This window comes from Anser anser, assembly GCF_964211835.1.
Source record: "Anser anser genome assembly, chromosome: 7".
NCBI lineage: Eukaryota > Metazoa > Chordata > Aves > Anseriformes > Anatidae > Anser > Anser anser.
This window is the reverse complement of record NC_139727.1, coordinates 6,505,832-6,522,420: the sequence shown is the minus strand read 5'-3', so window position 1 is coordinate 6,522,420 and position 16,589 is coordinate 6,505,832. Positions and strand designations below refer to the sequence as shown.

General features: G+C 34.8%; 1 protein-coding gene across 17 annotated transcripts in view; it reads left to right on the top strand.

Moving 5' to 3' along the window:
- KCNMA1 (potassium calcium-activated channel subfamily M alpha 1) overlaps positions 1-16,589 on the top strand; it is a 472,598-nt gene that overhangs the window by 220,160 nt on the left and 235,849 nt on the right. The window lies entirely within an intron of this gene.

Here is a 16,589-nt window from a genome sequence, read left to right as displayed (position 1 = left end):
AATATTAACTGGATTGAATGTGATGCCATTGGATCTGTAGGAAGCGTAGGCAGAAAAACAGTACTTCTGTGTGTTGAGTTTATACATACTGTTGCAAAATTGTTTTTTATCTTTATTGGGCATATGTAAAATCTTTCAAAATCAAGACCAGGGTAATAAATATCCACCAAAGAGGAAGAATATGCGCCAAAAACTTAGTTTGCAGGAGGAAAAAACAAAAAAAAGTGTTTCAGGAGACTGACAGGAACACTTCTGAAAACAACAAAAAATTCTGAATGAAGTAGACAGTATGAGCATTATATCTCACATATCTGTTCAGATTTCCAGCTCCTGCATTTGATAGATATCTCCCAAGATAAGGTAGGCCATTAAAATCTGCAAAACATATCAATATTTTTTAAATTATCAAATTTAAATTATTTTTAAATTGTCACACACCAACATTATCATAAGAGTACTGTCTTTTGGCCAGGCAACAGAAAGTTTAATCCTGACCTATTAAGGTGTGTGATGATTTGGTACAAAACAGCATAACTAGGAATATCCTTCATTTAGTCCCATTCATAGTCCACCTTTGTTTTCTTGTTAAGCTGGATGCTGGCACTGGTGGAAGAAGCAAATCAGTAGCCCAACTCAGAAGAAACCATAGTTAGTAAAACATTATTCTCTTAAATTTAATTGTTTTGGGAGGATGATATAATGAAATGTCAGTAGCATTTCAAAGCTTTTGAACTGTACATTTACTGCTTTTTTTTTCTTTTTTCTTTTTTTTTTTTTTCTGAATGAGTTTTAGGGTTACCTTTACTCTAACAGTTAAGGTACTTTGCTGGAGTTGCTCATATGAGCCTGCCTAGCTGTCGGTAGTAACAGTGGGGGCAATGTGATACAATCCCTACATGACCCAGAAAATCAGATGTTTCACTTCTGCTGTTTGTACTTTCGGATATCTAGGCAGGTTGTAGCACCAGCAAAAGGTGGTCTTGAATATATGAATGTCAGCAATATGTTGTGTGAGTCAAGTCATACCTTTGTAGTCTAGATGTGCCAAGTAAATTAAGGCAGAGATTTTCTTTGTGGAGACGAATGAAGTGGTGAGAAAACTCAAGGTCTATGCTTCTTCCTCCTTAAATAGAGTGTTCTCAATTTTAGCAACCTATTCCTTTAATATGTCACCACTGAAGCACATAAGGTGGTGCTTTTCTGAAGATCTTTTTCAAGCACAACGGTAAAACTTCTTGGTGCCCAACATGTCCAAGTCAAAGGCGTCAAACAGAATAAGATCTGCTTCCACTCGTTTCAATTTCAGACCAAAAAAACAGATACTTATTTCTCAGAACAATTGTCTGTTGTGATAGTGATTGTTTATATAATGACTTTCAGGCCCTGTATTCTAGAAACCTTTGTTTAATTTTCTTCCTCAAGGACAGCAAAGCTGACAAAATAGGAGATGCTTCTGGGGTGCTTAAGCTTTCTGTGGGCTACCTAAACCATGTACTGCTACTAGCTTATTAGCTGCTTTTTCAGTGGGGTTAAAAAAATGTTTTAACTGTACATTTCTGTAAGCTTTCAGCCAATGTTTAACACCCAACTGCAGTTTAAATTCAGCGACCTCAAGTTAATATATTACACTTACAGACTTTTCCTGTTGTTTTTCCTCCTCTTCTCTTACCTTGCTTTCTTCCCACACACTCTTTTTTTTTTTAATGTTCATTAGTTGTTTAAATCAGGTTAGAAGCTCCCCAGATATTTCCCTGAAGTGAAAAATTTTGCTTCATTTTGTATTAACAGTTTACTTGACTTGTACTGCAGCAATGTAGAATGAAATGTGGTAGTTATATATCGGTCTATTTAAGGTCCTAAGTGTATGATTAAGTAATTCCTTTTAGGATCTGGTCAAACAGGAAATGGGGAAGGGATGAAGGTGGTTTGAGAGGAAGACCATGATAAAACAGCTGGACAAGTGGAAACTGTCTTGGCGTGTAGAGACAAACAGGGTCTAGTTTGCACACTGGACAGTGACATATACCATTGTGAGATTTTTCTTGAAGATGCATTCTATAGCTGTTGTATTCAACCTGTGCCATGGACACTTAGCTGTCATTTGAGCTAACACCTAGAGTGACAAAAATCATGTCTTCAATACAGAGTTGAAAAGTAAGCATTTGTCCAGAACAAAAAGCTGGATTTATTCATCCTAATCTACCAGTAGTTTTGTAGACACAATGGACAGCTATGTACTTGAAGGAATCCTACATGACTTCATACACAACAGGCCTCAAGAAAATGGGCACAGCTTTTACCACCACTTTCTTGGGTGGTGAGGGAAGGAGAGAAAGGAGACCCCACTGAGTTCTGTCAGTCAAGGACTTGTCATGATTAATTCTAGTGAAAGGCACTGAGGAATTCTGTAAGGTCAATATTGAAGATACTACTCATTGTTCCCTCTGCTACAGTCATGGTGTAGGGAAGGTGACTGCAGGTAAAACAAATGACATCACAGCTGAAAGGAGTGTAAATTCAATGCCTTTGCTTCTTACGTGCTGCCAGCTTCAGTCATTGTCTCTTAGTACCACAAGTTATATATAGAATATTTTTGCGTGCTAGCAACTAATGGAAGATTATAGTCATTAAAGTGGAAAATCATTGAGCAGAGAAATGACTATTTTAGCATTCCTACCAATTAAATCCAGTCACATCCCAGTAGGAAATGTTTCACCTATTACTAAGTACTAGCCTCCTTCATTCTTTTATTTATAGCATTACATTCATAAAAAAACTGCTTCCTTGGACAATGGCATTTTTCAATACCGGGAATAGTTAAACATGAAAATTTTGCCAAAGATATATTGTCAATATCATCCACAAAATTATTTTATTTTTGGGGTAACAACCAAAACATTACATTTTTATTTTTAGAGATTGGTTCACTTTAATGCCTGTCTTTCATTTTTAGTTTGAATAAAAGACCATTCAAAGAAAAAGTCATAAGCAGTTACTCAGGAGAGTTTTGATTAAGAAAGTGATCTACTTTAGTACATAATAGCATCATATATCCTAATAATGGTTCTTTCCTGGTTCATGTTTCCTTTAAAACTTTTCATGATTTAATTCTTCAAGGTAAGAAAACAATGGAATCATCCTTCATTTTAAAGAAGAAAATCTGACTTGTTGTACACTCTTTAGATGGTTCTCTAGAGTCTGTTGACTGTGCTCCTGTAGAGCAGAGAGCCTGATGTCTGCCATTACTTTTTCATTTTCCATGCCTTTTTATATGTAGTTTTCAAAACTTTCTTCCTGTGTCCAGTTCTGTTTTTCTGTTTTTAAAATATGTTTTAACAAATGTACTTGGAAGTACTTCTCTGAGTTTTGTTGACATCAACAGTGAAGGTGAATTGCCTATTTTTGTTTGTCATCCTGACCTCTGCATTTCATACTGCACTAGTGACTTGAATAGAGTAGAAAATAACATTTGCTTGCTATTACCATCTTTAGGCATCATCAGTAAAAGCACTTGCAAAGACTTCTCAATTTTCTCCTGAACTGGTAACTCAGGGCTCCCTGTTTTCTCTTTCTTGCAATGGTGGTAGTAAGGAAACTGTTTGTGATGTGAATATCCTTTTCTCTGATTCTGTTTTCTCTTCTGGGATGCAAGGCAATGTCGTATGCAACCATAGATATGAGCTGTGCTTTTCAGGCACAGAAATTCAATACTTCTGCAAAAAAGCTTGCCTTCTAATGACAAGCTATTGCTGCACTGTCTCTTGAAGTCTACCTCATTTATTGGAATTCCTTCCTGAAAAACTGGAATCATGCAGAAGTAATAGAACCGAACAATGGCAAGGTGAAAACCTAAGTCTCACAACTTGCTCTGTTCTACTCACCGGAGTTTTTCGGTTTATTATTTTTAGGAGTTGTTTGTATTTTCAAAGGCATTAGTGTAGTCATTATTAAATAGCTTTTTTTTTCCAGTACTGTCCCACATATTATACTTAATTAGAATTGTACATAAACATACCATCTGGCAATGAGTGTAAAACAGCTGGATCTAAGAATAACAGTGCCATTGTGAATATGAAGATGTACACAAATGTACACACAAGCATATAGGATCATGCTGAGCCCTGAGCTTGTTCTTAACTGCTGCTCCTCTTAATAAGACAGCTTTATTTCTTTTTAAACATGGGAAGGAAAAAAAAAAACACTCTAATTTTTTGTTCTACTTTTCTTTGTATATTTTAGAAGGTTTTGGAAGTACTTGCTCCTTTTGCATATTGATTGTGTAAAATCCCATTTGTGTAGGTCAGATATCCAGGGAACCTGAATACTGTCCAAATGTAAAACTACCACACTTGTCTTAACTACACTGTAAGGAAAATGCTCTTATCACAGCTTAATTTTAAAACAACTTTTTTTTTTGTATATGAACTTTGTGCTTTCCACAAATGTGTCTATTCTAGACTTTCCTTAAAATTTACCAAGTTTCAAAACTATCAAAACATCTTACATGTCTTCATCTCTGAACCCTTTTCATCAATTGTTTCTCAAGAAAGAGAATGAAAATATGTACTTTTAGTCACCACAAATTCAGGCTTGATTGATGCTGGTCATTCTGTGCTCTGTGGGATTGAGCAAGCTTGACATATTTGGGATTGTATTGCTTAAGAATTAATCCTTGAAGAGTATGTAAGAATGCTATTTAAAACACAGTTTTAATGGACTAGATGAACTATCTTTAGGGCTCTCTTCAAGGAAGTGGTTTATTGAGGTAGTGTTCTTTGACAATGAGTCACAAAGTTTATTTCAAACATTAATCAAATAATTTTATATGGAAAAAGAAAACATTTACTTTTAAAGTTACTTTGTCACGTCTGCTGCTTAACTGCTGACATTCTGTTTAGTGCATCATTATCCATTCTTCAGTATAGTTTTTATTAGGTATATATAAAAAAAAAAGTAGATGCATATATATTTGGCTGCCTAAAAATGCACTGTTAATGACACACCAGTTGTATTCTTGTGTTAGGTTCTATATGTAGATGAGTTTTAGAAGGTGTTGTCATTCCATCCTTGAGCTTCAGTGTCTCCTGGGGTGTCTTGCAGTTATATTTTGGCTAGTTTTTATTATTTAGAGTGAAGCAAGTCTTTGTTACCTACTTGCTTAATAACAGTATTATCTGGAAAACAAGCCATCAGAGACGCTATGCTAGAAATCACTTGCCAAAAACAATGCAAGATGAGAAGTCGGGTTTTCTAGGATTCACGTTGCACCTTTTGTCATTGTATGGGAAAAGATTAGGAAGCATGCATTCTAGAAATAAATATTCTTAGGAATTTACTCAATGACTGCACAAAGAGAAATTATTAGCAAAGCAACTACATTTTCTTGGAATGTTTTACTAGCAGAACTAATTTTGTTTTTCTATGTCAATTTTTTTTCAAGTCCTTATAAATTCAGTTATGCTGTGGGAATATTTGAGGATAAATTGTGATTGTGTATGATGTTTGGCTTGCCATTGTTTGCTATTGTTGCCATTTTGTCTTGTGAAAGACATTTAATTTAGTGCAATAACGTGTTCTGTAGAAATAAGACAAGCCTGATGAAGATTATATATTTAATTTTAGCATGGATACAGTTTGTCACTGCCCAAGAGGATTCAAATTTTTCTTATTTGTTTAGGCTGTATATATAGATCTATAAATAGGCATATATATAAACTTTATAGATACATCTGAGATATGAATTTTAACTGAATAGGTAGTAAATCTGTTCAAATGCCAAAAATAAAATATTTTTAGATATCAATCTTATACTTTCATTACAGATCAGTCAGCTTTTCCACATCATCTGGACTAATCAGCAGAACATTTTGGTAACTTCCTCAGTTTCATGACCCTTAGGAGGAAAAAAAAAAACCACAATTGAAATCTCTACTGTAACTCAGAAAATACAATAGTTACATCTGAATTTCAGGTGAATCCTAGTGGCCTGACTTATAATAATTAAGATGTTAAAGATTCTCAGAAAAGCAGCTCTCCCAGTAAATTCAATTTTTTGATCTGATCTTATTTAACAAAAAATAGACTAATACATGTTGTTATAAGCTTCAGCTTAGAGTTTGCGTATTTTGTTTCATGACACATGAATAGAGACGAAGCTGACTTTAAATTCTGGGATCTGGTTCAATAAAATGTTGTTAGATTATATTTATCATTGCTCAAGTTGCTAAAATTACAGTGGTCTGTGTCTTCGCAAGTAGATTAAAACAGTATTATTCCCTTCATAAGGATAATTTGTTGTAAATAATACAGTCTCATACAGACTGTCCAAATCTCCCATGGTATCCTGCAGCCAGTCTCCTTCTCAATTTTGATTTTTTTCTTCATCTAAGTTTTGTTAATACTGCAGCAGCTTCCATGAGTTGCTTTGAGATGATAAATTTTGTCTAATGCTGAAGTAAATCAAGGTGAATTTCTTTTAACCACCTTTCCTCAACAAAAAAAGGGGGGGGGGGGGTGGTGGAGAAATAAAGTGGGGTTAATTCTTAAAAACATGTGTTAGTTTTGTTTACTGCTCAGTAGTTAAACTGAGCGATAGGTTTTATTTTTGGAAATACAGAAACTCTAGGTTAAATGTTTAAATGAAGCTCTCTTGGGTCATTACTTTCAAATCACTTTTTTTTTTTACTGTTGTAACAGAAACTTCACGTCAGCTGTTTCTACTGATGATTCTTGGCAAGTGATAATGTATGGTCTGTAAGGACTCAATACCCTTTAAACTCATACAGCGTTGAATAAGGTTCTCAGTCATAAATGAAGGCAGACAAAGCTAGTTTTATCTTTACAGTGTTTATAGTAGACAACTGGGTGTACACCATTGTTGGCTTAATCGAAAGGGAATTTGCAGAACAAATCTTTATTTGTTGCAGTGAATTTTAATTTTCCTCGTTGCTCTGTGGAGTTTCGTGGGAAAACATCAATAGTTAAGATTCAGTGGTCATTGTTGTGTGGCATGCTAGAGTTGAAGGCAGGTAGGTGTGCAGTGCAGTGCATGGGCTCTGAAAACAATTGAATAGCAGAAAGATGCATGGCCTTTGCTAGGTACAGATGTTATCTAAGAGTGAAATCCAGCAACAAAAATGATGTGATTATTTTAAGGCAAAAAGCAAAAGAAACAAACCACAATGCTGGGGGTTGGGGGGAGGGGGGCTGCAGTGGAACAAATAGCTATTCTCCATGTTTTTCTTAGCTGTCAATGTCAAAAGTAGAATAGCATTGCAGTGAACACTGTATATAGGAAAAAAATTCTCTGTGAAGTTTTGAGATTTCATAAGTGGCAGCTTTTTAAGCCTTACCTGAATTTAGATGTGAGGAATGACTGAAGATAATTTCAAAAGTAGTTGCAAAATTAACAGTGTTAACACAAATAATGCATGACAAGATGTAAAATCTTGTACTGTGATTTTTTTTATATTATTAGGTATGATTTGTATGTTCCTTAGGCTTATTGATAGATGTTTGTCTCTTGTGATACAGCAATCAATCATTATAGGTATTGTCTTAAACTGTTCATTCGCATGCTGAATACACTGAAACATACAAATGGAATTTAGATGCATGTTTTCTATACTGTCCATCTCATAATTCTGTGTTTGCATTTGTTCTCTGACATGCTTGGAGAACTTCAATTTGGTAAATTATATGCACTAAAATGTGCAAAACACTGCCTGAATAGCTCTTCCAGTGTACTTAGGAATTGAGGAAGACTCTAAAACTCCTTAAAAAAAAAATTGTAGTGTTATCCAGCTAGGTTATTATCATAAATAGAGTTAATTCCTCTGTATTTGTTTATCATATTGGTGAATCAACACTGGATTAGAATGATTTTTATTAGCTGTATATAATCACTAGTTAGGCAACATGTAAATATTCTGTTTTCTCAAGACAAAAGAATGCAATGAAGTTTCTATTAATCAGTAGCAGTGGTTTGTGCTTGTTCAATAGTCCAAATGAATCATTGAAAATGGATTAAAAGAGAAATATTCTGGACAGATTTTAGATAAAATGCACAACCCCCCCCCCCCCCCCCCCCCCCCCCAAGTTTCCTTATGTAAAAATTGGCAAACCAAGCTTAGGGGAAAATTTGCGTTATTGTTTTTTATTGTTTTTACTCCTTGGTGTTATTGAGAAATTTGCTTTATCATGACACATATTTTTGTTGATGGGATAAATTGCAATGGGCTAAATTTTCTTAAGTGTTAAGTCTTGTAAAACATTTCAAATGGGTTGAAATTTCTGAAAAACATCTAAAAAATAAAAAATGAATAAATCAACTCATGGCATAAATCACATCTGTTTTGTATATGCAGTCTGGAAATAAGCCATTATCATCTTCAATTTGGTTCATTTTTAGTATTTAACTAACCAGTTTATATTTGAACATGTAACTTTATTTCAACTGTCTTGATGCAGAATTTCTGAATTGCTTAGATTCAAAGGGACCTTGAGAGATTGCTTAGTCCCATCACGTGATTCAAACAGGATTAGGACTATGTCCAGCTGGGTTGTGAATATCTGCAAAGGTGGAGGCTCCACAGTCTCTCTGGGCAACCTGCTCCAGTGTCTGATCACCCTCATAGTCAAATATGTTTTTTGTTTTGTTATATTTAATTGGGAATTCATGTGTTTCAGTTCATGTCATTTCCTCTTATTCTGTCATTGGGCACCATTGAGAAGAGTTTGGATCTTTCTTTATTCCTGAAGGAGGCTCCATCAGGTGTTGATACACATTGATAAGATCCTGCTGAGCCTTATCTTCTCTAAACTAAACAATCCTAGCTCTCTCAGGGTCTCATGTGAGAGATGCTATAGGCAATAATCTTTGTGGCCCTTCGCGGATTTCACTCTTCTGTGTCATTGTCTCTCCTGTATGGAGAGCAGAGCCAGGCCTCCGGATGTGACCTCACCAGTACTGAACAGAGGGGAAAGATCACCTCCTTTGACATGTTGGAGATAAATTCCGTAATGCAGCCCAGGATGCTGCAAACCTTTATTGCAAGAGGACATTGGTGGCTTATGTTGATCTTGTCCATCAGGACCCTAAGGTCCTTTTCTGCAATGCTGCTTTACAGCTGGAACCTGATGCACGATAAGGAATCACTGAAGTTCAAGATAGTATTATTTTGTTATTCCAAAAATATGCCAGTGTTTTAAATAGCAAAAGCTTATAAATGCAGTGATATTTAGTGACTTTATTTGTATCAAAATCTTGCCAGGTAGGCCTATATATAAATGCATCACTTGAATTAATAGTGTTTATACTGAAAACAGCTAGCTTAAGAGTTTGATCTTCAAGAAGTTAGGTCATCTTTTTTCATGAGCTAATACTTATACAGTTTGAATTCTCTTGGAATATTACCTAGGAAAATCAGAGCATAATATTTCAAGAATCAGATCCTTTATTTATTTATTTATTTTTACCAGTAGTGCTACCTTACCCAATTTGTACTGAACAGCTGAAATGGGTTTTTGACATGGACAAAAATCTGTATCACTGGCACATTGGCAGGAGGGCATGGCATGTTGCTCCACATAGTTCATCTGTTTGAAGGATGAAGGAGGAACCTCTAAATGAAGTGTTGTCTAATTTAAATACTCTTTCACCTATATTTACATAAATATAGGCTGCTTCAAGGGAGCGTGATTTTACACAAAAACCTTGTTTCATATTTTTTTTGTGAGGAGGAAATGAAAAGATTACAGCAGTGTAATTTCTAGACTATGGACAGTAGAGTATCCGTAGACATGATAATGCTTCAAAGCATGTATATATATTTTTTCTACATCATTGTATCAGAAATAAGCAGAAGAACTGAAGAAAGAGGTGGAAAAAGAGAATGATCAAAAGTGTAGTTATCCATCTTCTTGTGAGGGATAAGTTAAAAGAAAGAGGAGTGGTTGTTGCAGGATTTTTTCCATCTGGGGAAGAAAAAAACCCTCCATGTTGTGTTGTAGGGAGAGCAGATATGACACCATTCCAATGGTGTCATTCCAATATAAATGGAGGGGTAATCAAAGGTCTTCTCTGTGGTGTCTGGAGAAATTGTAAAATGTGCACAATTTACAACTGTGCAGGTTTAGTTTAGATATTAAAGAAAACTTGATACTTGTGAAGTATTGGAAAAGATAACCTAGAATGGTTGTGGAATTTTCTGTAAAACAAGCTTTGAAGAAAATAACATAAAATAACTGGTAGTTTAGTTTTACATACACTTGGTGATACTCCAGATGGTAGGATGTTGGGCTAATTTATTGGCATTTCTTTATGTTATTGATTCTAGAATTCCAGGGGAGTTTGATGCTCAGAATGTGAAATTCCCATTTTCTCTACCTATTTTCCATTTTGATAAGTAGGTAACAGTTTGGACTATTAGACAAAATTAATGTCTTCCCACTTTTTTTTATGTGTTTATGAGGGTTTGTATGGTAGAGTCTGCTGACAGTCAAGACACTTTCCTGATATCCTGCTTTTTTATTTACTTTCCATTCTAGATTTTTTTAGATATCAGTGTTTTCTCTTCTCCTTAATCTTTCTAGATTTCAGTAATGAGATGTATAAATGTTTTTGTTTCATCTCTCTTACTTCAGCTTTTCAGCTTTTTTCTTTTATTGCTTTTTTTCTTTTTTTTTTGACTATGGTGTAGTAGGATTCCTGTTTAAAAAAGATGGAGAAAGGAAATTTTTTTGACAATTTCAACACAAATAATAATATATATATTAAAAAAAAAAGTCTTGATGATGTAGTTTGTAAACTCAGATTGGAAATTAGAGAATTGGCACAGCTGGGCTGAAATGTACTTTGCCCATGAGATTATTTATCCTAGTGTGGAAAAATAAAAGAAGAAAGGGATATCTAGAAGCTCCTTAATGATGCTGCAGATACCAATGCTTCACTGTGTAACATCTGGCTAAATCCAACACAGAACTTTGTGTTATCAGGTCCAGATCTTCACTATTTGTGTTTTTGTCTAGTGTTTTGTTTTGAGAAAATGGTGATTTGTAGAAATTTGATATTTTTTAATTCATTTGATTGGTGTTTCAACACAGTTATTCCAGTGCTACAATGGCATGAAATGTTAATGTTTAATCTTGAACGTATTTAAATATTGATTATTTTTATTAAAAAGCTACTTTTAAACAGAAGTATGTCTACACTTACTAAGGAAAATTGAAAGATGTTAAATTAGCTTCATTTTCACTGACGAAGGTTCTGTTGTTTTGTTTTATGGGCTTAACCTTTTTTGAGGTTCAATATTGATTTGGTGGATTCTGGCTTAGCTAGCTTCTCCAGCAAATCTGTAGTTATTAGTTTTATAGTATTTTTATTCAATGTGTTGCTTAAAATATTTTCCATGTTATAAATACCCTTTACTATAGCGTTGCTTTTGGTTAGAGTGTAGAAAGGAATATATGAATATATGTTCTAATATATGAGTTTTCTTTCAAATAATTTTCTTCTTTCACCAAAAGGAGGAAGGAAAAGGCATCACATTCCATTACTCAGTATCTAATTTAATGACAGCAGCATGTTTGTCTTGTTTAACATAGGCATCACACTGTTACACCAATACGAATAGTGCTGTTGATCTTTTTAGATCTTTTGGATCTTTTTGAACTTGTTTGGGTTGCTTGGGTCTGAGTAGCAACTTCTACATCTCTTTCTGTTTAGTTTCTTTACTATCAATTGGTCTTCATTCAAATTTGCTCACTTTAAAAAGTCTATTATTTTAAAATTCCTCTATGTCTAATGTTAAACCAAAGTTTTTGTAGTCTTTAGGCACTGTTCCGAGTGTTATCTTACTCACTTGATTTTTCATTTATTGATATCCTGTCCTTACAGTGTCACTGGCATGAGATGTTTTTGATTCCTGTTTGTCCATTTCCATTCCTGTCTGTTCCTGTTGTTTGTCAATAGGTTTCTGCAGTTCGCCTTTCATTTATCAAACATCTTCCCTTAAACAAAATCTGAATATTGTCATGAAATCATAGAATCATAGAATGATTTGGGTTGGAAAGGATCTTGATATCATCTAATTCCAACCCCCGTGCCATGGGCATGGACACCTTCCACTAGACCAGGTAGAAGAAATTCCTCAGTTTTGTTCATGCAGTTTTCTTAGATGGTGCCAGTGTCCATTATTGAGTACTCTGACCTGTGAAGACTAGTTTACTGTAGCCAAATACAGTTTTACTGTCCTGTGTATGTGCATAGGAGCTTCAAGTTTCCAAATTCAGTTTTCTGAGTAGGTCTGCAATTATTTTAACTCATACTATGTGGGTGATTGCATTTCTTAATTTCTTTCAAAACAAAATTGGGCCTGATTCTGGTCACTACTTGTCTGCCTTCTGAGAGATGCAGACTACCCTTTCCAGATCTAGCTTGCTCAGTTTATGCAATTAAATGCAACAGGCAGAATTTCAAATGAAGTTTTTTTATGTAGCAGTGGAATAGAGCAGAGAAGTGAAATTCTGTACCATGTGTTACAGTAAGCTATCAACTAGATGAGTGAAAGGGAACTAAATGAAAGTAGATTTCAAATATATGTTGAATAGAGAACTAGATACATTTACTTTTTAGTTGTTTGATACAGTATGCACACATGTATGTAGTATGATCATCTCAGTACTAATTTGGTATAACCTGATTATAAAGATTGGCTGTAATGCTGTCCATTGCAGCATCTTTTTCATCTTGAGTTTTAATAATGTGGTGATTGGTGAAAATGTGAACTGTAATAACATTGTACAGATTAATGAAACTGGCATGTTGAAATCTCCATATTTCCACGTCTTTCGTCTGGAAAATTTGCTACTATGAAAAATCTGTGTTGTACTATTATTTCTGAATGCTAAAAACTCCCTAAGAGACCCTGTAACATTTTTAGAGAATTTTCAAGTCTTTATTTCAAGATTTTGTTTCCTCTTGTTTCAAGTCTTTTTAACCGTGTGTTTTCTGGTTACAAGGAAACATGAATGATATCTAGACTGATGCCAAGAACCAGTTTTATAGACAGGGGGTGAGACTGTTGCAACCTGAATGTTATTGAATCATGTACTGTGAAAGAGGTAAGGTTGCATCCTTTATTGGATTTGGTAGAATATTCTCCAGTTCTGTAGTTACAGCTCTTTCATTGGCTCTGGTGGGGAGACACTGCTTACAGCACATTGGTCCTTTTGCACAGTCATATTCCTTCTGTGTCCTAATCAACCTGATATGTTTTTGGGTCACAGGACTGTGCTCAGCCTTGTGGAAGAGTATAACTGAGAATTCAGGTGATTCGTCTGTGATTTTTTTTTTCACCTTTTTCAGTTGACAGTGAAGAAAAAAGTAAGGAGTTTTTCTCATTTTTTTGTAAAAATATCTTCCGTAATATAAAGGTGACTTATGCGGCCTGGAACACTGAAAGGAAATGAAGACCGTGTTTTTACTTGAAGGATCTAAGCCTGTAGTGCAGCAAAGATATCTGTAGGATTTCAAACTTAAAAAGATTTTTTTTTGCTAGAAAACAGTCTTGATTTAAAAAAAAAAAAAGTTAACTTTTAACATGCTCACCTTTTGTATCACAGTTTATCATTTATGAGGATAAATTCAGAGTCTCAAAAGACTCTGAAATGGATCCAGGCACAAGGAAGATGTGTGACCCTTTCTGGCCCGTACAGACTCTCTTTTTCATAACCACTCTGTAGTTCACGGTAACACAGATGTGAGTTTGTTTTTTAGTGTAGCTGATCAAGAGGAATAGATTTTTATTTTTATTTTTTAAATCCAGTGGCTGTGTGTAGGTACACAGGAATGCTTCTGACAACTTGCAGAAAGATGCATTTTGTAGCTTATCAGAAAATGAATCCAACAAGTATTTAGTACCAACACAGAAAATGTAAAACAAAATTCTTCTTTCACTTGCTGTGTTGCAGATCAGTTCTGTGATCTCAACAGCAAATGTTATTCACAGCAAGAAAGTTTATATTGGTGACTCTGGAGCTGTTCTGAAGTAGATTTGAAGGCATGAAAATATCTATAGTCCCCCAGAAAAGCCATGCTTTCTAGGAGAATGGTTAATTCATTTTTTTTCTCCTCCAGGTTTTACTGCCTACCATAATGTTTCTTCCTGCAGCTCTGCATGGGAATGTTAGCAAAGAGTAAGATGTAAATGAGATTAGAGCTATTATAGCAATGAAAAACAAGAAACTGATAATCCATCTTTTAATTTTCTCAGAGGTTTGCACTGCTATGTGATAATCTGCATTTGAGGAGCAAATTCTTTTTCCCTAAGATTCTGTTGCGTGTAATTATTTATTTATTTATTTTGAATGCTGTTATGCTTTATGTGGGATACCTGAGCTCCATAAACAGGACAAAGAATGTATACCAGAAGGTTGACTCACCTGGCAAGTTTTCACAGAGCAAGTACTCATTGATAAAGGCAGTGGAACTGGCTAGTATTCAACATCCCTATGTACCAGATTACATCTTTCTTTCCCATTTAATTGTTTCTGCCTTTGTGCACTGAGAAATCAAAAGGCATCAGGTTGATTCCTGACTCTTCATTGTTTACTCACTCTGTTTTGGGGAGATTGTGCCTATCTGCTTTAAATTTTATTAATGTTTGTAGGGCAATATCTCAAAGCTTGATTTTCGCAAGAGCAAAAAAAGCCTAAGTGTGTTTTAATTCCCCTGAAGGCTCCAGGCAGATGCCTGACATAATCAGGCAACAGGAGAAAACCATACTTCTAAAAAAAAGTTTTAAGTTCTGTAGTTTATCTTCTGCTGCCCTGCTTTCATAAATCTTGCATTAGTTTTGATACCATACTTGCTTCATATCTTTGCAAGAACTGCAAGGAACTGGTCTGTGAGGACAGTGAAACTAGAGTAGTAAAAGTATCTCTGTTATTTCAAAAAGTTACAACCAATGTCCTTTGTTAATTTCTATCTTTTTTTCTTTTTTTTCCTGATTCAGTGTAAGGACTGATGCTGCTACTACTATTTTCCTTGTCTTCCCTAGATAGCAATATAAAATGTTCCTTGGACATTAGTCTGAAGAATATGCTTCAGGGAATAATTGTACAGTGTTTCCATGTTTGCATGTTTCCATGTTTTACAGGTTAAAACATTTTATTAGTTCACATACCTTTCCTCTTTTCAAATTAAACTCTGCATTTTTTGTTTCATCCTGAAGCATCTGGGAATGCATCTGCAAGTACTTCATCCAATGTTTTATTCCCCTTCAGACAGATATGTTATGCACACTGTATTAACAGTATTCGTTCTTACCACTGGACGAATTTATAAATCCATCTAATATAAAAAAGGAGATAACTTGGACAATGTTTTTAAAAGAATAGATACCATTTTCAAAGAAGTATTCCACTACATTTCTGTTATCAAAACATGTCTTGAATGGAGGATTGCCTTTTAGAGCTGAGTTTAACATACACACTCAGTGTCTTATCCCCTGATTTTCAAGTTACAAATACAAATAAAGATATGACCTCTTATCCTTTTCTTCTTCCCTTTTTCTCCGGACAGCTTGACAAATTGTAGCTTTTGGGACACGCCAGTCGTTGATGAGTCATTTGTGTTTAAAAATAAAATTCCTTGCAGCAAGGACACCCATTCCACTTTTTTCCACTTTTGACGCATATGTTGTTTCTGACAGAGTTGCAGGGCCAACTATGCCATGTTAATTAAGCACCTAAGAAAAAAAAAAAAGCTCTCTCTTCAGTAAATACCAAACCTAGAACCCAACAACAATGAAAACAGAAGTAGGAATTTACATATATGTGAATACTTGATTTATTTATTTATTTATTTTTATTCTCCTGTATGTTAATGACTTTTTTTAGCCTTTCTGAGGTAACTGGTGCAATTTAATGGACACCATTGTCCCTCCTTTCTTTCTTTCTTCTTTTTTTTTTGTAATTTTTTCATAAAGCCCTCTGAGACCTGAGACAACACCACCTTCACAAAGAGAACTGTAAGTTCTCACTGGTGTGCACAGAAAAGAAGCACTAATGGAACATTACAATACTGTTATCTTTTTATTTGTGAAGTGCTTTAAATATGCAGAGCCAGAGTGCTGCTCAGAGAACTGTGATCAATTGATCAGCTGTATTCAGCATAAGGTGAAAGTGGTAGGCTAACCTCTACTAGCCTAAAAAAGAGATTACTTCGTGTGATTATATGTTGCTTTGTCATCATGTTCACTTAATCTTTTTTTTTTTCTTCTTTCCCCTCTTATCAAACCTAGTGCAATTAGAGGGAGCAGGTCAGATTCTGTTCTGTAGCAAAATTGTTAGCTTGTGGCATATCTGTGCATCTGGTACTGGTGGGAATGTTTTGGCTTTAAAAATAAGGGCCAGCCACTTGTGTGGAATGCTTTGCAAGCACATAAAAATGGATTAACACAAATTTGTGGTGATTTGCAGACTTGATTTTCTCGCAGGATCTCCACTTTGGTAAACATTAAGAAATAGTGGGTTTCTATGTATGCTGCTTTGTTTTTGACATCCATTAAAAAATTCTTATAATTCAG